This window comes from Nycticebus coucang, chromosome 17, assembly GCF_027406575.1.
Source record: "Nycticebus coucang isolate mNycCou1 chromosome 17, mNycCou1.pri, whole genome shotgun sequence".
In the NCBI taxonomy this organism is placed as follows: Eukaryota; Metazoa; Chordata; class Mammalia; order Primates; family Lorisidae; genus Nycticebus; species Nycticebus coucang.
The window spans coordinates 40929292-40952544 of NC_069796.1; the positions used below are offsets into that span (position 1 = coordinate 40929292).

General features: G+C 40.1%; 1 protein-coding gene across 1 annotated transcript in view; it reads left to right on the forward strand.

Annotated features, from left to right (window-relative positions):
- NDFIP1 (Nedd4 family interacting protein 1) overlaps window positions 1-23253 on the forward strand; it is a 54203-nt gene that overhangs the window by 6613 nt on the left and 24337 nt on the right. The gene's annotated exons all lie outside the window — the stretch shown is intronic.

The following is a 23253-nucleotide window of genomic DNA, read 5'->3' on the forward strand; positions in this document are numbered from 1 at the left end:
CTTTCCATGCCTCATGCTTTGTGTTGTTTTTCTAGCAGTGGATTTCTGTTGATTTATTCTTATTTCTTTGCCTGATCCCATTGGTGACCAACTTGTTAGGGGAGAGTCATTTGGCTTAATCTTTTTTTTGGCCGGGGCTGGGTTTGAACCCACCACCTCCGGCATATGGGACCGGCGCCCTACCCGCTGAGCCACAGGCGCCGCCCTTGGCTTAATCATTTTATCTGTACCTTGGAAACTGGGCAGAAACCAAGAAGGCCCAGTTGAGCTGCTCTAGGGAATCATGCTCTAAGCAGATGCCTAGCTCACAGCATGCCACCTACTGGTTTGCCTATACATAACTTTAATACTTTATCCTAGACATCAATTATATTACATTTTGTTAAATTATATTAAAAAATAAATCCTCGTTCTTTACGAAGTTTTTGTTTCTATTCCTTATCGTAAACATTGTTATTGTTATTAAATTTTAAGCCTTTTTAATTTTGTGAAGGCAAAAAAATGGAAACCTAATAAATATATAAAATATATAAAAATGAAAAAATCCTACCATGAGAATAACTTTGTATTTTTATTAAGAGGAAAAAAGAAAGGCTTGAAGAGATTCAAGTGACAGCCTCTGATTTATTTGTTCTTAGGGCTTTAAAATAAATGCTTTGGTTTCTTAATTTATTCTTATGTTATCTTTGAATAATTGCAGCAACCATACTTTGGCAGTAATGGGTGATACTTATTTAGGTGAAGCAACTTCTTGGTTTTTTTTGCAGTTTTTGGCTGGGGCTGGGTTTGAACCCGACACCTCCGGCATATGGGGCTGGCAACCTACTCCGTTGAGCCACAGATGCCGCCCAGGCAAAGCAACTTTTAACACTTTAACACTAAATACTAAAAATTGGCATGATGGTTTTCTCAAAGGGTTGTTGCCATAGGCTAAGCAATTGATAATATCAAATGTGTTGGGCTTTACATACTTTCCAGGTGTAATTGCTTCTAGTGGCTGCCTAGGTGTAAATACCAGTTGGCCCTCTGTATCCACAGGTTCTGCATCCACGGATTGAACCAACTCCAGATAGAAAATGTTTTAGGGGAAATAGTAAAATAATAAAAATAATAAAATGTAACATCATATGGTATAACAGGGCAGTGCCCATAGCTCAGTGGGTATGGCACCAGCCACATAAACCCAGGCTGGCCAATTCAAACCCAGCCTGGGCCAGCTAAACAACAAAGACAACTGCAACAAAAAAACAGCTGGGCGTTGTGGCAGGTGCTTGTAGTCCCAGCTACTTGGGAGGCAGAGGCAAGAGAATCCTTTAAGCCCAAGAGTTTGAGGTTGCTGTGATATCACAGCACTCTACTGAGGGCAACATAGACTCTGTCTCAAAAAAAAAAAAGATAACTTTATATAGCATTTATATTATATTATGCATTATAAGTAATCCAGAGATAATAAAGTATATGGGATAATGTGTGTAGGTTATATTCAAAACTATATCCTTTGATATCAGAGACTTGCGCATCCATGGATTTTGGTATTTGGGGGGGTGTCCTGGAACCATCCCCTGTGGATACCAAGGGTGATTTATATGATATGTGTTGCTGACTTCATCAAATGTAGTAATAAAAGCAAATGTAATCAGATACCACTTGGCATAGCCTACTGTTACAAGTATGAGTTATTTTTCTAAATAATGTAATTTATATTTAAAATCCCCAAGATAGGCCAAGTGCAGTGGCTCACATTTTTAATCTAAACACTGTGCGAGGCCAAGGAAGGAGGATTGCTCGAGGTCAGGAGTTTGGGCTGGCCTTCTCAACAAGTAAGAGGCCCCACTTTTATAAAAATAGAGTAAGTTAGCTAAGCACAGTGGTGCACCCCTTTAGTCTCAGCTACTTAGGAGGCTGAGATGGGATCCCTTGAGCCCAAGAATTTGAGGTTACAGTGAGCTGTGATGGCACCGCTGCACTCCAGCCTGGGTAACAAAGCCAGACCTTATCTCAAAAATGTTCCAAATATTAGCTTCACTGATGAAGTTTAAGAACACTTCCAGAAACAAGATGGCGGGCTCACGGAGAGGCAGTGTCATGGGATGAAAACTGATTTTTCCTAGAAGCAGATTTTAAAAGCAGTGTTTCTTCAAAACATCTTTTTTCACAAGTATCTTGATGCACCATGGCTGGAGCAGCAGTAAAATGGTGATATCAAAGAGAAGTGTCTTGAAACGTTTATTTCCTTTCCAAAATGGAGCTCTATATTGTGTTTGTCATAAATCTACATATTCTTCTCTACCAGATGACTGTAATTGCAAAGTAGAGCTTGCTTTGACATCTGAAGGCAGGACAATAGTATGCTACCATCCTTTTGTGGACATTCCATATGAACACACAAAACCTATTTCTCTACCAGATCCTGTGCGTAATAATGAAGAAACACATGATCAAGTGCTGAAAACCAAATTAGCAGAAAAAAGTGAACACCTTGAACCAGGACCCATGATAGAACAACTTAGCAAAATGTTCTTTACTACTAAGCACCGTTGGTATCCTCATGGACAGTATCACACTCGTCGTAAGAAACTGAATCCTGCAAGGGACAGATGAGGTTTTCTGGGGAATTAGAGAGAAATGTGCCTCATATGGCATTTGAGAAAATGCAATGTGGTATATTCATTAATATGTTATGTAGTAAAATAGTAATAATAAAATGCCTTTTCATAAAAGAAAAAAAATAAAGAACACTTCCAGTGAAGTATTTTCTCATTGACTGAAGCAGATCCTTTCACACATGTAATATATTTCAGCTTTACTTCTTGGAACTTTTTTTTCCCTCCCAGCTATTTTTTTTTTTTTTTATTAAATCACAGCTGTGTACATTAATGCAATCATGGGTTACCATGCGCTGGTTTTATATACAATTGGAAATATTTTCATCACACTGGTTAACATAGCCTTTCTGTTTTTTTTTTTTTTTTTGTAGAGACAGAGTCTCACTGTACCGCCCTCGGGTAGAGTGCCGTGGCGTCACACGGCTCACAGCAACCTCTCAACTCTTGGGCTTACGCGATTCTCCTGCCTCAGCCTCCCGAGCAGCTGGGACCACAGGCGCCCGCCACAACGCCCGGCTACTTTTTTTTGGTTGCAGTTTGGCCGGGGCTGAGCCCGAACCTGCCACCCTCGGCATATGGGGCTGGCGCCCTACTCGCTGAGCCACATATTGTGTTAAAACATTTATATTCTACATTTAGTAAGTTTTACATGTACCCTTGTAAGGTGCACTGTAGGTGTGGTCCCGCCAATTACCCTCCCTCTGCCCATCTTCCCCCTCCTCTCCCCTACTTCTTGGAACATTTTAAAATTTATGGAAACATTGAGAAGATAGTGGAGAGTTTCTATATATCTATACCTGACTTCTCTTATTAACATCTTACATTAGTATGTTAAATTTTTTACAATTAATGAACCAATATTGATACTTTATTAACTAACATCTATACTTCATTCTTATTTTCCAGGTTTTTACTTAATGTTCTTTTTCTATTTCAGGATACTGCAATATATTTAGTCATCATGTCTCTCCTTAGACTCCTCTTGGCTGTCATGTAATGTATCAATAGAGTTCATTAATTGTGAAAAATGTAACATATTAATATAAGATGTTAATAAAAATCAGATGTACGGTATATAGAAACTCTGCACTATCTCGCTCCAACAGAAACCTGGCTTCCACCAACTGCCACCCTTTACATAATCCTTCAGTTCCAGTATCCATGTTAATGGTATCAGAATCATTAATCCCTACTCTCATGGAAAACTGGCTTAACTGCTGGAGGAAAGGGTATGTGGGTAGTTTCTTATGCCTTTAGTCTTACATATTCTACTTCTTTCATGTATTTATAATAAAGTTTTACTGTTTTGTCACATTCTGAATACCATCCTGGGGTCCCCATGCCACTGTCATGGATTTTTTAAATTTGTGTCTATTAAGATTCACTCTTTGTGCTGTAAAGTTCTATAGGTTTTGGCAAATGAATAGTGTCCTTTTTGTTTGTTTGTTTTTGCTTTTTCCTTTTTAAAAATACATTTTTTAAAAAATAGTAAGAATGATTTCTTTTTATTTTCTAAATTTTCTGTTAATGATCATTTTTTGGTAAAGTACCTTAAAAAAACTTAGAGGTAATTTTAATATGTCTATACCGGATTCACTTTATTTTTTTATTTTATTTTTTTATTTATTTATTTTGAGACAGAGTCTCAACTATGTCACCCTGTGTAGAGTGCTGTAGGGTCACAGCTCACAGCAACCTCAAACTCTTAGGCTTACAAGATTCTCTTGCCCAGCCTCCTAAGTAGCTGGGACTATACCACAACGCCTGGCTATTTTGTTGTTGCAGTTGCCATTATTGTTTTAACAGGTCCAGGCTGGGCTCGGGCCTGCCAGCCTCAGTGTATGTTACTGGCACCCTGCTCACTGGGCACCAAGCCACCAGATTCACTTTAAACATTGTTTTTATTAAAAATGAATATAATCCTATAAAAACTGTAAGTACTGTAGGTAAAACTGTAAGTACTGTAAGTACTTTATAGAATTCATGCCTATTTTGTGATTTGTTATTAAATTATCTTCTACTTACTTTGCTCTTATAAAATTTAGATGAAATTTTGTGTACTAGGGAATCAGAAATAGTGTTCTTAGTATTCTGGAGCTTTCATTTTAGGAGCTTTATATTAAATAGTATCCATATTTTCATATAACTTTGCATTGATAAACAGTTTTTGAAGACGTAGGCTTTAGTATGTGGGTTTATCTTGGGCCCTAAGTAGGGACTAATTGAGGAGAACATAAAAGAACTTCACTAAAGTTCTTTAGTAGCAGTCCAATTTCTGTCCTAAAATAAGTATGTGATTGGGCAAGAACTTTGACCTCTTTCTAGCCTTATTTCCTTCTTTTGTTAAATGGGATGGTTGGATTCATTTTGATGGTTTCCAGCTTTATAATAGATTGTTTTTATGTATAGAAGCTGGTAGCTTTGATCCAGAAAGAAAGCATTATAATGGTGATTTATCAAATTTCTTTCTTGATGAATAATAATTTTTAAACTGGTCTCACTAAGGCATACACAGGTAACTTTATGATAAAAGATTTAAAAAATTAATGCATAGTGTAAAACACAGACATGTTAATAGTATATTTTAAAAGATTGAATCAATGGTAAATACAAAATTCTATTTCATAATTTTTTTTTTTGAGACAGAATCTTACTATGTCACCCTGGGTAGAGTGCCATGGCATCACAGTTCACACCAACCTCAAACTCTTGGGCTTAAGTGATTCTCTTGCCTCAGCCTCCGAAGTAGCTCGAACTATAGGCGCCCTCCATAGTGCCCAGCTTTTTTTTGTTGCAGTCTTCATTGTTGTTTAACAGGCTCAGGCCGGGTTCGAACCTGCCAGCCTCGGTGCATGTGGCTGGTGCTGTAACCACTGTGCTATGGGCATTGAGCCTATTTTATAATCTTATTTATGTAGATAAGTAAATATTTATTTTATTCATGTATTTATTTATTTATTTATTTATTTATTTTAGTCAGAGTCTCACTGTTACCCTGGGTGGAGTGCTATGTGGTCATAGCTCTCAGCAACCTCAGACTCTTGGGCTCAAGAGATCCTCTTGCCTCACCCTCCCAAGTAGCTGGGACTGTAGGTGTATACCAGTACACCTGGCTTGTTTTTCTATTTTTAGTAGGGACAGAGTCTCGCTCTCCTCAGGTTGGTCTCTAACTCCAGACCTCAAGTAGTCTACCTGCCTCGGCCCCCAAGAGTGAGGTGAACCACCTCACCCGACTTGTTTTATAATATTATTTTATTTTCATTTATTTATTTATTTTTTTGAGATGGAGCCTCAAGCTGTCACCCTGGGTAGAGTGCTGTGGCATCACAGCTCACAGCAACCTCCAACTCCTGGGCTCAAGTGATTCTCCTGCCTCCACCTCCCAAGTAGCTGGGACTATAGGCGCCTGCCACAACACCCGGCTATGTTTTGGTTGCACCTGTCGTTGTTTGGTGGGCTCAGGCTAGATGCGAATCCGCCAGCTCAGGTGTATGTGGCTGGCGCCTTTGCCCTTGAGCCACAGGTGCTGAGCCTGTTTTATAATTTTAGAGTAGTTAAAACATTCTGTTTGTAAGTCTTTACATTCTAGTCATCTTCAAACAAATGTATATCTTTGCAAAAAATTAACACTATTTTAGAAATCAGGAAAATTAATCCATTTTTTACATTTAAAAAATAGACTTTCTAAGAGCAATTTTGAGTTTACAGTAAAACAACAATCTTTAAAAAGCAAGAAAAGACTTGTTTTTAAAGTTTTTTAACCCTTTTTAAAGGAAGCTGGCTCTTTGCTTTCTAGTATTATTAATATTTAAATTTTTAGGGCTAAAAAAATTTCATGTTATAGGGGGCTTAGTAAACTCCTATCTAACTAGTATAATGTAGTGGTATATGGTAAACAATATAACCCAATCCTATGTACCCTTATATTAATCTGAAATTTAAAAGAAAAAAATCCCATGTTACTATACAAACTGAATGATTGTAAGGTTATCTGTAGCCTTAGGGATCTTATATATGATTGATGGTTGATAGAAGATTGTTTTTAATCCTTGTGTGTGGTTGAATTGCATTTTCAGATAAGGAACTTTACTTATTTATTATATATATTTTGTTGGAGACAGAGTTTTACTTTGTCGCCCTTGGCAGAGTGCCATGGTGTAACAGCCCATAGCAACCTCATCCTCTTGGGCTCAAGCAATTGTGTTGCTGCAGCCTCCCAAGTAGCTGGGAGTACAGGCTCCCACCACAACACTATTTTTAGAGACGAGGTCTCACTCTGGCTCAGGCTGGTCTTCAACTCGTGAGTTTAGGCAGTCCACCCACGTTGGCCTCCTAGAGTGCTAGGATTACAAGTGTGAGAACCTGGCCTCAGATAAGAAATTTTAAAGTGGGCTTAAAATCAGTTCTACTCAATCATGCAGCATTAGTGTTCTTAAACGCATTGGTCTAGTTTCTTTCTTTTTTTTTTTTTTTTTTTTTTGTAGAGACAGAGTCTCACTTTATGGCCCTCGGTAGAGTACCGTGGCCTCACCCAGCTCACAGCAACCTCCAACTCCTGGGCTTAAGCGATTCTCTTGCCTCAGCCTCCTGAGTAGCTGGGACTACAGGCGCCCGCCACAACGCCCGGCTATTTTTTAGTTGCAGTTTGGCCGGGGTCGGGTTTGAACCCGCCACCCTTGGTATATGGGGCCGGCACCTTACCGACTGAGCCACAGGCGCCGCCCTGGTCTAGTTTCTTTTAAGGTGGCTAAGTTATCAGAGGTGGCCACAGTTAGGCATTGAATTTTGTGAACTTTACAGCCTTCTTGTCACCAGCTCTGGCCAAAGTGATTAACTAAGTAGAGGGAGAGAAGAGATGAATTAGAAAGGTAATCATGAGATATTGATTATGGGTTATTTGTTAGCATCTCCTTTTGTTTAGAAGAAGATTAAATTATCTTTTATGTTGTTTTTCAGAAAGGTTTAATGTAATCAAAATGTTATTTAGGTTTAAGACTCCACATTTCAGTGAGAATGTTTAGATGAGAATCTGCAATTGTGTTGGAAAGGATCTCAACTGTTAGAGTATACCTTCTAACATTGATTTCATATTGCTCTTAGCAGGTTGGTGTAATTATTTATCTATCTCTATTTAATACTGTAGTTTAGATTTTAAATCTATTTGTAAGAAATTAATGTTTTTCTTTTTCTTTTTTTTTTTTTTGCAGTTTTTGGCCAGGGCTGGGTTTGAACCCACCACCTCTGGCATATGTGGTTAGCACCCTACTCCTTGAGCCACAGGCACCACCCTTAACTTTTTTTCTCAAGGAAAATTTCACAGTGTATTAAGTGGAAAAGGTACAAAAGATAATTTATTCTTCCCTAAAAGGTTGGAAAGGTATCTTAAAGATGGAGTTATGGTGATTTTATTTTCTTCTCTATGTTTTTCAGTATTTGACAGATTTTTCTCCTGTTCATTAGGACTGTACTATCTGCAGCCTTGGGGATCTTATATATGAGATGAAGGTAGAAGGATCACTTGAGCTCAGAAGTTCAGGACCAGCTTGGGCAATATAGCGAGACTTTGCCTCTACAAAAAATAGAAAAGTCAGCTAGGTGTGGCGGTATGCACTTGTAGTCCCGGCTACTTGGGAGGCTGAGGCAGGAGGATTGCTTCAGCTGGGCAGTTAGAGGTTGCAGTGATCTGTAGTTGTGCCACTACACTCTAGCCTGGGTCCCAGAGTGAGACCCTGTCTTAAAAAAGTTTAAAGAAGGGCGGCGCCCATAGCTCAGTGGGTAGGGTGCCGGACACATGCACTGAGGCTGGTGGTTAGAACCCGGCCCTGGGCCAGCTAAAACAACAATGACGACTGCAACAACAAAAATAGCCTGGTGTTGTGGCAGATGCCTGTAGTCCCAGCTACTTGGGAGGCTGAGGCAAGAGAATGTTGGAAGCCCAAGAGTTTGAGGTTGCTGTGAGCTGTGACTCCACAGTACTCTACCCAGGGTGACAGCTTGGAGGCTCTGTCTCAAAAAATAAATAAATAAATAAATAAGAAAGGAAGGAAGAAAAGAAAGAAAGAGAGAAAGAGAAGAAGAAAGAAAGATAGATTTGCTATCAGTAAAGCAGTTTAGAAACTTCAGAAGGATGTGCTATCAAAGCAGTATGTTTGATAGAGCTTCTTTCTGGGCCCTCTACCATAGTTGACCTGACTCGGCTGTTTCTTTTTTTTTTTTTTTTTGTAGAGACAGAGTCTCACTTCATGGCCCTCGGTAGAGTGCCGTGGCCTCACACAGCTCACAGCAACCTCCAACTCCTGGGCTTAAGCGATTCTCTTGCCTCAGCCTCCCGAGCAGCTGGGACTACAGGCGCCCGCCACAACGCCCGGCTATTCGGCTGTTTCTTTGAGTGTTATTATTGGCTTTGGGTCTTTTCTCATGGGTGGGTCAGTTTCCCCAGAGAATAAGTAAGTCTAGCTGCTAGTATTCTGGGAACTGACAGGGGGGAGATGGCTAGGAGATTTCCACATAGAGTTTATAAGTGTCTCACTTGATTGATTATGCTTTCTGTGTGTTCCTCTTTGCTTTAAACTCTTGTGTTTCAAGCCCAGAGCTTTCTGCTTTACTTTCTCTGGAGGGGAAACCTTTGTTCTTCTGGTAGGGATCCTGGGAACTGCTTTTTTCAACTGCTTCTGCAAACTTTCTGTTTTTAATTTAATTTTCACTCCTACCTCTACCACTATCTCATGCCACCAATTCTGAGCTTTGGGGGGATACAAAAGAGGTTGCTTTCTGATTTAGGTTTCATCTTTTTTGGGTCTGCTAAATCACTTACCACTTGTGATCTTGCTTCTAGTTGTTAGGATTTTATTTATTTATTTATATTTTTGTAGAGACAGAGTCTTACTTTATGGCCCTCGGTAGAGTGCCGTGGCCTCACACAGCTCACAGCAACCTCCAACTCCTGGGCTTAAGCGATTCTCTTGCCTCAGCCTCCCGAGTAGCTGGGACTACAGGCGCCCGCCACAACGCCCGGCTATTTTTTTGGTTGCAGTTCAGCCAGGGCCGGGTTTGAACTCGCCACCTTCGGTATATGGGGCTGGTGCCTTACCGACTAAGCCACAGGCGCCGCCCAGTTGTTAGGATTTTATATTACTGCTTCTGTTACTGTTGCTGGTCTTTGTGGATGTTTTGCTTTTAAAAATACAAAATTTTACTAATAGTTATATTTAAGAGGGTTGTGGAAGGGAGAAGAGGCAAATGTGTGTGTTTAATCTTCAATGAAACATTATATGGTAATTGTTATCACTTTTTGTAATTGTCTTTTTTTTGAGACAGAATTTCACTTTGTCTACCCCTGTAGTGTGCTGTGGCACATCACAGCTCACAACCTCAGACTCTTGGACTCTTGCCTCAGCCTTCAGAGTAGCTGGGACTACAGGCACCTGCCACAACACCTGGCTATTTTTTAGAGTTGGGGTTCTTGGTCTAACTTAGGCTGGTCTCAAACTTGTGCAGTCTGCTCACCTTGGCTTCCCAGAGTGCAAGGATTACAGGTGTGAGCGACCATGCCTGCCCTGTAATTGTCTTTTATTTGCTAAACTGCAAACTTAATGAGGTCAGAAACATGACTATGTCACATGTGCATCCTCAGATCTCACATCACCTGTGGTCTGACACATTTATTGAGTGGTATTAAATTAATTCAGCAGTTAAATACTTGTACAATGAAACATTTTGTGTTGATAGGGTAGCAGGAGGGGTGTTAAAGTGCTTGATCTATTCAATTCTTGGCTTTGTTCTTGTAGGAGGAGGGGACCTCAAGAGTAAGATTGAGTCAAGGTGGACTCTCTGGAATAGAATACCTTTTTATATCTATAATCTCTGCCTGAGAATGTTCTATTGGCTCATAGCATAATTTGTGAAACTGTTGTTAACGTGCTAACTGGGTTGTAGGAATGACTCTGCCACTGTATTTCAGTGTCTGTACATTTGATTTCACTGTCTTGTCAATGTACAATGTTCCATTTTTTTTAGTATGCTAGTGAATTATTTTTAGTAGAAAAAAATGTTCTAGAAATTACAAAATTGCAATTTTCTTTCACACATGCATTTATTGAATCCCCATTTATACCCAATATGCTATGGATAAGTGTTAGAAATAAAGGTTGGAGATGTCTATTTCTCGTTTGTGGTTCTTCCTCTTTTATTACCATTTTCTTTTTTGTTTGTTTGTTTGTTTGAGACAAGAGTTAGAGTTTGTTTGTTTGAGACACCTGAGCTAGAGTGTAGTGAGATCATTATAGCGCTTACTGCAGCCTTAAACTCCTGGACTCAAGCAGTCCTCCAGCATCAGCCTCCTGAGAAGGTTGGACTACAGGCAAGTGGCACCACACTTAGGTAATTTTTTTTTTTTGTGGTTTTTGGCCGGGGCTAGGTTTGAACCCGCCACCTCCGGCATATAGTACCAGCACCCTACTCCTTGAGCCATAGGCGCCGCCCACACACTTAGGTAATTTTTAAAAAAATTTTTTGTAGAGAGAGTATCTTACTCTTGCTCAGGCTGGTTTCAAGTTCCTGGCCTCAGGTGGTCCTCCGGCCTTTGGCTCCCAAAGTGCTAAGATTATAGACATGAGCAACTGTGCCTGTTCTGCTATTTCTATTTAAAATGAATAACTATAGAGCCATGCATCGTGGCCCATGTCTGTAATCCTAGCACTCTGGGGGGCTGAGGCAGGTTGATTGCTTGAGCTCAGCAGTTTGGAGACCAGCCTGAGCAAGAGCAAGAGACACCTCTATTAAAAAATAGGCAGGCAGGCGGCGCCTATGGCTCAAGGAGTAGGGTGCTGGTACTATATACTGGAGGTGGCGGGTTCAAACCTGGCCACGGCCAAAAACTGCAAAAAAAAAAAAGTCAGGCATTGTGGTCGGCACCTATAGTCCCAGCTACTTGAGGTACTAAGGCAGCAGGAGCACTTGAATCCAGGAGTTTGAAGTAGCTGTGAGCTCTGAAGCCACAGCACTCTAGCCTGATGTAACAGAATTGAGACTCTATTTAAAAAATATATATATAGTAACTATAGAACCTTAATGTTCTTTTCATTTTTATTATGAAATTTTAGACACATGAAAAGGAATACATAATATGATCATATAGTAAATATCCTTGTGTCTGGCTTTTTTTGCTCAACCCTTGTATGCTGCAGTTTATTCACGCACATTGCATAGTATTCCATCGTGTGAGGATACTACGATTTAATTACCCATTCTACCATTCATAGGCCATTTGGGTAATTTCCAGTTTTATGAATAGTGTTGCTTTGAACATCCTTGTGTATCTTTTGATGATTATATGTAAATGTTTCTCTTGCATATATAACTAGGAGTGGACTTGGATATGTGTAAATTCATCTTTTGTAGATACAGCCAAACATTTTTCTAAAGTAGTTGTACAAATTTATATTGCCATCGGCAGTTTAGGAATTCCAGTTGTTTAAATACTCTCAAAATACCATTTTCTGCTTTTTTTTTTTTTTGTAGAGACAGAGTCTCACTTTATTGCCCTCGGTAGAGTGCCGTGGCCTCACACGGCTCACAGCAACCTCCAACTCCTGGGCTGAAGCGATTCTCTTGCCTCAGCCTCCCGAGTAGCTGGGACTACAGGCGCCCGCCACAACGCCCAGCTATTTTTTGGTTTGCAGTTCAGCCGGGGCCGGGTTTGAACCCGCCACCCTCGGTATATGGGGCCGGCTCCTTACCGACTGAGCCACAGGCGCCGCCCCCATTTTCTGCTTTTTGATTGTAATTTTTTATTACTGTAATGACTAATGAAGTGGAGCACCTTTTTTCAAGTTTATTGTCTAGTTGACTGTCTTCTCTATGAAGTATCTAGTCAAGTCTTTTGCTCATATTTCATTGGGTGGTTTCCTGTTTCTTACTGATTTTTATAGGTCTTTATATATTTCTTTGTCTGAAAAAAATATCTTCTCCCACTCTTCGAGTTATCTTTCCACTATTTTCTTAATGACGTCTTTTGAATGAACAGTAGAGATCTTAATTTGAGAAGCAAACATGGATAAACATCTTCATGTTCCTGGACACAAAAAAGCTAACCATGGAGAAACTGATAGTCCACTTTTGAGGAACAGTAAGATAGACACGTATTCATTTTGCAAGAAATTACTAATAAAAACTGCCATCCTCTGTGATGACCTAATAACTAAGCTGATCTCAGAGTAGACAACCTCGACATATAAAAAGCTAGTAGAGTCAGAAGGAACCAGTTACTGTGCTCAACAACTACTTTCTTTGGTATTTTAGCATAACAGCATTCTGTTATAGAAATAATGAAAAAAGAATTTTATCCTTGTTGACAAATGTTGATCCTAATACACATAAAGCATTACTTAGCAAAAATGTTATTGAATTAACTTTTAACCTCCAAATTTTGTCAGTCTAAATAGTATTATTATAGCTTAAAATAACAATCAGACATTCTAGTAAATTAATGAAAAAAATGGAATCACTCTGGATTCAGGAACATTAAGAGGAAAAATGGCAAAATAGTAAGAAATTGGTATGATTCTGGCATGTAGTAGTACCTGGTAAAATTTCATTGAATGAAATATTTAAACTTCTGACCATCCATGATGTAGTCATTTTAGGCTGTGGCAGAAGAACAGGCAATGGGAAAAATAGAAAACTTGAATAAGAACTTAGTCATATTGATTCCATTCCTGTAGGTTAGATATCTACATTAATAGCATCTACATTTTTTTTTTTTTTTTGAGACAGAGCCTCAAGCTGTTGCCCTGGGTAGAGTGCTGTGGCATCACAGCTCACAGCAACCCTCCTGGGCTCAAGCAATTCTCCCGCCTCTGCCTCCCAAGCAGCTGGGACTACAGGCACCTGCCACAACGCCTGGCTTTTTTTTTTTATTGCAGCTGTCATTGTTGTTTGGTGGGCCTGGGTTGTATTTGAACCTACCAGCTCCGTTGTATGTGGCTGGTGCCTTAGCAACTTGAGCCACAGGCACTGAGCCAGCATTTACATTTTTAGTAGTCTGTGCAATGCAGCTGCTTTTCAGAAAAGTTGTACAAATCTAATTTAAATATTGCTGGATAGGTGTGTAGTTTCACAAAATAATTTTCTTTTCTTTTTTTTTTTTTATTTTTGAGACAGAGTCTTGCTTTGTCATCCTTGGTAGAGTACTATGGCATCATAGCTCACAGCAACCTCAGACTCTTGGGCTCAGGCAATCCTCTTTTCTCAGCTTCCCAAGTAGCTGGGAGTACAGGCACCTGCCACAATGCCCAGATATTTTTAGAGATGGGGTCTTGCTGTTGCTCTGGCTGGTCTTGAACTCCTACAGTCCACCCACCTCGGCTTCCCAGAGTACTAGGATTATAGTCGTGAGCCACCTTGACAGGCCCTTTTTATTTATTTATTTATTTTTTGAGACAGAGTCTCTCACTTTGTTGACTCTAGTAGAGTTCTGTGGTGTCACAGCAACCTCAAATTCTTGAGCTCAAGCGATTCTCTTGTCTCAGCCTCCCAAGTGCTGGGACTCCAGGGGCCTGCCACAACGCTTGGCTATTTTTAGAGATGAAGTCTCATTCTGGCTCAGGCTGGTCTCAAACTCATGAGCTCAGGCACTCCACCTACCTCGGCCTCCCAGAGTGCTAGGATTACAGGCGTGAGCCACCGTGCCCAGCCTAAAATAACTTTTTTTTCTCAACAAAATAACTTTTACGAGCTTGGCGTCCATAGCTCAGTGGTTAGGGTGTCGGCCACATACAGTGGGGCTGGTGTGTTTGAACCTGACCCAGGCCTGCTAAACAACAATGACAACTGCAATAAAAAAATAGCCGGGTGTTGTGGTGGGTGCCTGTTGTTCCAGCTACTTGGGAAGCTGAGGCAAGAGAATCCCTCAAGCCCAAGAGTTTGAGGTTGCTGTGAGCTGTAATACCGCGGCACTCTCCCGAGGATACATAGTGAGACTGTCTAAAAAAAAATAGTAACTTTTACAATTTTAGAAAGTTGACTTTTGTGATTTTAATTTTACGTTATGTAATTTATTTTATAAGTTAGGATTGTATATATGCTGTGCATATTCTAAATATATGCAGATCTTAATGTGTATATGTACATATATGTGTATGTATGAAATCTTAATGGAGGCTGGGGATGTTTTATACACCAAATCTAGAAACCTTTCAGCTTTATTATGAGTTTATAAATAGGAACAAATGATTTTTTAAATTATTCTTGAAATCTAAAAGAGTTCTTGAATAGATGCCAGTTGTAGTCATGCTCTGTTGTGATTGTTGTTTTTTTTCCCAAAAAGGGTTGCTTAATATTTCAGTCTAAAAGGCAAATAATTAGGAGCTTGTTTTTGCTTTCATGTTTCTATTTTAAAGCTTTAAAAGATGAAAAATTATATATAGTGATTAAAAATGTATTTACTACCTTCACATTTTAATTATGGGTGAGATTTTATGTTAATTATTTTAAAATGAATCTAGTCTATTTTTAATATTGTTTACTCTGCCATCCTATCAGAATCAGGGAGAATAAATCAGATACTTAGTTACCCTTTCAACTTATCTTTCCCTAGGACTTTTAATTTCTTCTCAAAGTAGGTCTGAAGCTTTGAACTAAGTCTGAATTTGTGTATGGAACCAAGAATGGGAGAAGAGGTAGGACTCACATTACTGAGTGGATGGACTGGTTATAAATAATTTAGATACTACTTCTTGTTTTATTTATACTTATCTCTTTCCCTTTAAACCTGACACCATTAACCTGAAAGGAAGATGCTACCTTTGTTTTTGTTCTTTTTTTTTGAGACAGAGTCTCAGTATGTTGCCCTGGATAGAGTGCTGCGGCGTCACAGCTCACAGCAACCTCAAACTCTTTTGGGCTTAAGCGATTTTCTTGCCCTAGCCTCCCGAGTAGCTGGGACTACCAGCACCCTCCACAACACCCGGCTATTTTTTTTGTTGTTGGTATAGTTGTCGTTTAGTAGGCCCAAACTGGGCTCAAACCCGCCAGCCTTGGTGTATGTGGCTCGCACCCTACTCACTGAGATACGGGCGCCAAGCCAAGGAAGATGTTACTTCTTTTTATTTGTGTGTGTGTGTGTGTGTGTGTGATTTTTGGCCAGGGCTGGGTTTGAACCCACCACCTCTGGCACCTCTGGCATATAGGACCGGCGCCCTACTCCTTGAGCCACAGGTGCCGCCCAAAGATGTTACTTCTTAAATGACACTAAGTTCATGGGCAGAGAGACTCGTGATTAATAATAATTTCTCTCAATGTTTATATCCGTTTGTTTTGGAGACAGGGTCTTGCTCTGTTGCCCCAGGCTGGAGTGCAATGGAGCTGTCATTGTTTACTTCAACGTCGGACTCCTGGGCTCAAGTGATCCTCCTGCCTCAGCTAACCGAATCTTTATAAAATAATGACCCATGTGGGACTGAGGATTAACTTGGAAGGCTCTTGGCTGTAGATTTTGCTGATGCTGGGGGTGCCAGAAAACACTGGGGACCATTTGCCACGTAATTGACAGTGTCTTTGGTGCTAGAAATGTTTGGCTATAGGATCTAGAACATGGATCCTACAGGTCAACAGGTTGATGACAATTTTCTGATGCCATCCAAAATCTCAAAATGTTAGTACCATAGTCATAGTTGGCTAATTTAGTGCCTTTCTGGATGAGTTGTGATTTTTCCTAGCCCCTTAGTGTCTCAGGAAAGTTGAAGCTGGAAAAGAGTGGCTACTGTGTTGCTCTTCTCTTTTTTTCCTCTGGGTGCCTTCACTTGTTACAAGGACTTGAAGAATAGAAAGATAAGAAGAAAACCCGTTACATTGGTTATCATGATTTGCAGTATTTGCTCTCTCATTTCTAAGAACTAATATAAATATGTTAGAGTATTTTCCCTCCTAAACCAGGTTGTATTCATATGTTAATGGTGATAACCACAAAAATCTTTAAATGGAAAACCTTATAAATTGATGGTCTTTTAAAGGAGGTTTACTGCAGTATTAGAGTATTCCTTTCATCTGTTATTATATTGGCTTTTTAAACCATTATTCTGATTACTTTGCTTTTCCTTTAGTGAATTTTTATTTTTAATTTTGTTTTCATTTTGGTATTAAGAGGACTTGCAGTTTTCTTTTTGACAAGAGATATATTGTTAGGTAGAGTCTAAATTGGAAGTTTGTTTTTAAAGTAATATTTAAACTCTTGATAGGGGAAAAAAAAGATCTTCAGCTCTTAAAATTAGGGTGTTAGCCAAACTACTTTTTGATCTTTTGATTCTAATTTTTCTCTTTAGGAAAGGAGAATATTAAGGATTTGTTTTTTTAGTATGATTAATTTGTAGTTTAGTATGTTCTTTTTCTTTGTCATTTTCATCCATTCATGGGTATGTGTTCTGTGTTCAGTCCTGGGGATGCTGAGGGGATTGGGACCTCTTCTTTTTTTTTTTTTTTGTAGAGACAGAGTCTCACTTTATGGCCCTCAGTAGAGTGCCGTGGCCTCACACAGCTCACAGCAACCTCCAACTCCTGGGCCCAAGCGATTCTCTTGCCTCAGCCTCCCGAGTAGCTGGGACTACAGGCACCCGCCACAACACCCGGCTATTGTTTGGTTGCAGTTTGGCCGGGGCCGGGCTTGAACCTGCCACCCTCGGTATATGGGGCCGGCGCCCTACCGACTGAGCCACAGGCGCTGCCCGGGACCTCTTCTTTTTTGTTGAAAGGATAGACATTGAGTTAGCAAGAGAATAATGGTTGGGAATAATTTTTGGTTTTGTTTTAAATAAAGTTTATATAGATTTGCTTTTACAAAATTAGAAAATAGCTAGGCACATGGTTGTAGCCCCAGATACAGTCTCCATTGTTGGAGACTGATGGGATTGTTAGAGACCAGGAGTTCAAGGCCAGTCTGAACAATATAGTGAGACCCTTTCTCTTAAAATAAAAAAGAAAAAGAAAAGAAAATATTTTTATCTTTTTTTAGATAAAATTCACATATCATAAAATTTACTCTTTTAAACTGTATGATTCAGTGATGTTCTTTATATTCATAAGGTTGTACAACCATTACCACGGTCTGCTTACAAAACATTTTTTTATCACGCCACAAAGACGCTTGGACTCATTAGCAGTCAGTCGCTCCTTCTTTCCCCTTCCACTTTCTGTCTATGGATTTGCCTTTTCTGGACATTCATATATCATGGAACTATATAACATATGGTCTTTTTGTGCCTGGCTACTTAATAATATTTTTGAGTTTCACTGATGTTAAGATTTATATCAGTATTTCATCCTTTTTTCTGGCTATATTGTATCAATATACTATATTTTGTTTAACCATTTGTAAATTGATGGATATTTTGGCTATTAATAATGCTGCTGTCAACATTCACGTACAAAGGCTGGGCACAGAGGCTCACATCTGTAATCCTAGCGCTCTGGGAGGCCAAGGGAGGTGGATTGCCTAAGCTTATGGGTTCAAGACCAGCCTGAGCAAGAATGAGACCCCACCTCTAAAACATAGCCAGGCATTGTGGTGGGCCCTTATAGTCCCAGCTACTTGGGAGACTGAGGCAAGAGAATTACTTGAGCCCAAGAATTTGAAGTTACTGTGAGCTATGACGCCATGACACTCTACTGAGGGCAAGAAAGGGAGACTGTGTCTCAAGAAAAATTCACATACAAGTTTTTGTGTGAATGTTTCCGGTTCTCTTGGGTATATGCCTTAGAGTGGAATTACTGGATTTTTTTTAATTGTTTGAGATTCATTGAGGGTACACAGAATTAGGTTATACTGATTGTATTTGTTAGATGAAAGTTCTTCTTATAATTGTGTCCCACCCCCAAGAGGTGTGCCATACACCGTCACCCCCCAGAATTGCTGGTTCTTACAATAATTCTGTTAACTTTTTTGAGGAACTGACAAATTGTTTTCAGAGTGACTTCACCATTTTACATTCTGATCGGCAGTGTATTAGAGTTTTAATTTCTACAATATTGCGTATTGTCTTTTTGGATTATAACCATTCTAGTAGACATGAAGTGGTAGCCTGTAGTTTTGATTTGCATTTCCCTGATGACTTAATGGTGTTGAGCATTTGTGTCTTCCAGTCTTTTGTATAGCTTTTTTGGAGAACTGTCTATTCACATCATTTGCTTGTGTTTAACTTGAGTTGCTTTTTTATTTTTTAGTCTCTCTCATCAGAATTACTCAAAATTTTATCCCCTAATTAATAGCAGTTTAATAGAGAGCTGTTCTTGAATGTACAGTTTACAGTTACACTATATAAAATTAAAAATGTACAGTTCTTACAAACTTTCTAGCTGTTTCTGAACAACAGTAAAATGGCATACTCACTTATTTACCTAAAGAAATGTGCTTGTTTACTTTCTGTAATTACAGTGTCTCGTTTGGTAGGTTTTAAAGGAATATGTAGAAGTAATAGTGGGTTGGTAATGAGGGGTTTAAGCAATTTCATTTTAAGGTAAAAGTTTTAGAAATTAACTCTTAAGATTACAAGTGGTAAATAACATTTAAAGCTAGCGGTTAGGTGGGGACTCAGGATTTTCTGATATTTATTGTTAATAACTTAAAGAAAGAACTTAAACCTTATACAAAATTTCCTGCTGTTTAAGTAGGACCCCATGAAAAATAATAGTGAGTGGTACAAATACTTTGAGCTTTGTAGACTTAGTAGATCAGCATTATTTTTCACATGCTTTTTTTATTTGTATGAATTATGAGCTATATGTCGAAACTTCTCATGTGTAAAGGTTTATCGATTTTGTTTAGTAGTAGGGTTTTTTGTTGTCTTCCCATTCTTTTTTTCTCCCTCAAACTGGGGACTTTACAGAAGATATCTTCCCATTCTTTATAAATATAGAGAATCCAAGACTGAAGTTTAAATTCCTGCCATTTTCTACAATATGTGTTGCCCCTTAGCCCTAATCCTAGCTCATTTCTAAATTGAAGATCATCTTTAGAACTACTTAGGGGAGGGTAATGATGAAGATTTCTTGCTGGGGTGGAAACTCAGAGAAGAATTTAAACCTGTAGGGTGTATTGTCTTTAAACCTGTTAAATTCATGTTTGCTTCTATGAGAACTAACATACTATACGTGGATTAATGTTCTATATTAGGACTATATGTGATTTCTGTATTGGAGATTCTTTTTTTTTTTTCTTTTTTTGAGACAGAGTTTCACTATGTTGCCCTCAGAGTGCCATGGTGTCATAGCTCACAGCAATCTCAAACTCTTGGGCTTAAGCGATTCTCTTGTCTCAGCCTCCCAAGTAGCTGGGACTACAGGTGCCTGCCATAAAGGCTGGCTATTTTTTTGTTGTAATTGTCGTTGTTCTTAGAAGGCCCAGGCCAGTTTTGAACCTGCCTGCTGGCGCCCTAAACACTGAACTACAGGCACTGAGCCCTTTTTTTTTTTTTTTTTTTTAAACAAAGTCTTACTCTGTTGCGCTGCAGTAGAGTGCCATGGCATCATCATAGCTCACAGCAACCTCAAACTCCTGGGTTCAAGAGATCCCCTTACCTCAGTTTTCCAAGTAGCTGGTACTACAGGCGCCCGCCTTAACACCCAGCTAATTTTTTCTACTTTTGTTATTTATTTATTTATTTATTTTTTCGAGATAGAGTCTTACTTTGTCGCCCCTGGTACAGTGCATTGGCATCATAGCTCACAACAACCTCTAATTCTTGGGCTCAAGCAATCCTCTTGCCTCAGCCTCCTGAGTAGCTAGGACTACAGGCAGCCGCCACAACACCCAACTATTATTAGAGGAGAGGTCTCACTCTAGCTCAGGCTGGTCTCGAACTTGTGAGCTCAGGCAGTTCACCCACCTCAGCCTCCCAAAGCACTGGGATTACAGGCGTGAGCCACTGCGTGTGACCTTTTTTCTTCTTTTAGTAGAGACAAGATCTTGCTCTTGGTCAGACTGGTTTCAAACTCCTGAGCTCAAGCTATCCACTCACATCGGCCTCCCAGAGTGCTAGGGTGACAGCCACTGCACCTGGCCCTATGGTGGAGATTCTTTAAAAATGTTATATATTTCTTTCTTTCTTTTTTTTTTTGTTTTGAGACAGAGTCTCACTCCATTGCCCTGGGTAGAGTGCCATGGTATCACAGCTCACAGAAACCTCAAACCCTTGGGCTCAAGTGATCTCTTGCCTCAGCCTCCCAGGTAGCCGGGACTATAGGTGCCCGCCACAACTCCCGGCTATTTTATGAGATGTGGTCTTGCTGTTGCTCAGGCTGGTCTCCAAACTCCTGAGCTCAAGCAATCTGCCTGCCTTGGCCTCCCAGAGTGCTAGGATTACAGGTATGAGTCACCGTGCTCAGCCCCATCTATTTATTTCTAACAGCAACAGTACTTAGGAACAGAGAAGGGTTGTTAGGAAGGGAGCATACCCTTTATTTTAGAGGTGCCGTACAGTATTTTCTAGGCTTAATATTGAGAACAAGGCTGGGCGTGGTGGCTCATGCCTGTAATCCTAGGACTCTGGGAGGCCGAGGTGGGTGGATTGCTTGAACTCAGAAGTTCAAGATCAGCCTAAGTAAGAGGAGACCCCATCTCTAAAAGTATCCGGGTGTTGTGGCAGGCACCTATAGTCACAGCTACTTGAGAGGCTAAGGCAAGAGAATCGCTAGAGCCCAAGATTTTGAGGTTGCCATGAGCTATGATGCTATGGCACTCTACTGAGGGTGACAAAGTGAGACTTTGTCTCAAAAAAAAAAAAAAAAAATCTTGAAAACATAACCTTAGTAGCACCTATTGGTAGGTAAGTATTTTTAAAAATTGGGATGATGGGTCGGTGCCTGTGGCTCAAGCAGCTAAGGCACCAGCCACATACATCTAAGCTGGCGGGTTCGAATCCAGCCCGGGCCCGCCAAACAACAATGACGGCTGCAACCAAAAAATAGCCTGGCCTTGTGGCAGGCGCCTGTAGTCCCAGCTACTTGGGAGGTGGAGGCAGGAGAATCGCTTGAGCCCAGGAATTGGAGGTTGCTGGGAGCTGTGATGCCATGGCTCTACCCAGGGCGACAGCTTGAGGCTCTGTCTCAAAAAAAAAAAAAAAAAATTGGGATGATGAAGGCCAAGAAGTACCATGGGAGAGTTTTAAGCTTCTTATGGGGAACAATTACAGTCTGCTCAAAGTATAGGGGGGAGCATGGAAGGAAACGGGTAATCAGAAAGAAAAGGAAGGGCACAATCTGGGGTGTGGTAAAGTGAAAGGCCATCTGAATTTTCAGTTGATTCTGTTACTCCTGTCTCAGTGATGGAGGCCAGGATAGTTACAGGTAGCTCTGTATTAAACTCAGTCCTTCATATATGGCATGTGTAGGTAATTGAATAGTTATTTGGTAAAAATGCTATTTAAATCAGATTTGGAAGTAAGCAAAATTGATCTGAATTTTAACAAAAAATATACGACAAAAAAGAATCCAGTCTCTGACAGCTATTTATTGTGTGTCACAGTTATGCAGTCAAATGAAGGACGGCAGCTCCCTCTGACCCTAGCCAAATAGCACTGCCTGCTGAGAGAGCAGAGGCTTCCATCGCTTTTCAGGCCTGCCTTTCAGAGCATCCCTGCAACCCAGATTCTGCGACAGTTAAAGTTTTGACTCAGGCTCCCACAGACAAGATTGATAGAAAACTGGGCATCTTTCCAACTCTTAATTTCAAAGTGGCAGTGACACCTGTTCTCTGAGAAAGGGTTAGGAAAGAATCTAAAGATCTTTCCTGGATCTCAGTTCCAGGGACATGGCAGAGAGGCTACACGAGAATGGATTACAGGAACAGAAAAGGAGAATTTTAAAAATATGTTTTGGAGCTAAGCAACCGACTTTAGTTCTAGTCCATATGTTCCCTCCAACCCCCTTGCTAGTGAATGTCTGACTTTTGCCCCCCAAAATGTAAAAAGATGTATGTTTAAGAATTCTGTTGTTTGGCAAACTTTGTTTTGTTTTTGTGAGACAGAGTCTTCTCTGTTGCCTGGGCATAGTATTGTGGCATCACAGCTCACAGCAAACCTCAAACCTTTGGACTCAAGCAATCCTCTTGTCTCAGCCTCCAAGTCGCTGGGCCTGCGCCACAACACTGGGCTAGTTTTACTATTTTTAGTAGAGATAACAGTTCTCACTCTTGCTCAGGCTGGTCTTGAACTCCTGAGCTCATGCTATCCACCCACCTTGGGCTCCCAGAGTGCTAGGAATACAGGCATGAGCCATCATACCCAGCCTCAGCAAGTTGTTCACATAGACACGGGTCACTGAGTACCTCTTTTTGAGGGTGATTGCCTCTTCTGCCTCCCCACATTGCAATGTTTTATTTTTAAATAGCTTAATCTTACCATTGGCGTTATAGAAATAAACCAGAGGGGGAGGATCGTACAGTGAGATTTTAGGATCATGTCATAGTCATAATGAGCATTTGTAATTGTTGTTTTGACATAGTTATAAAGTATGGATTTTACCTATATATTTTTTGAGATAGTGTTTTACTCTGTCACCCAGTCTGGAATGCAGTGGCTCAGTCATAGCTCACAGCAGCCTAAAACTCTTGGGTTCGAGGGATACCCCACCTCAGCCTCCAGAGTATCTGGGACTACAGGCA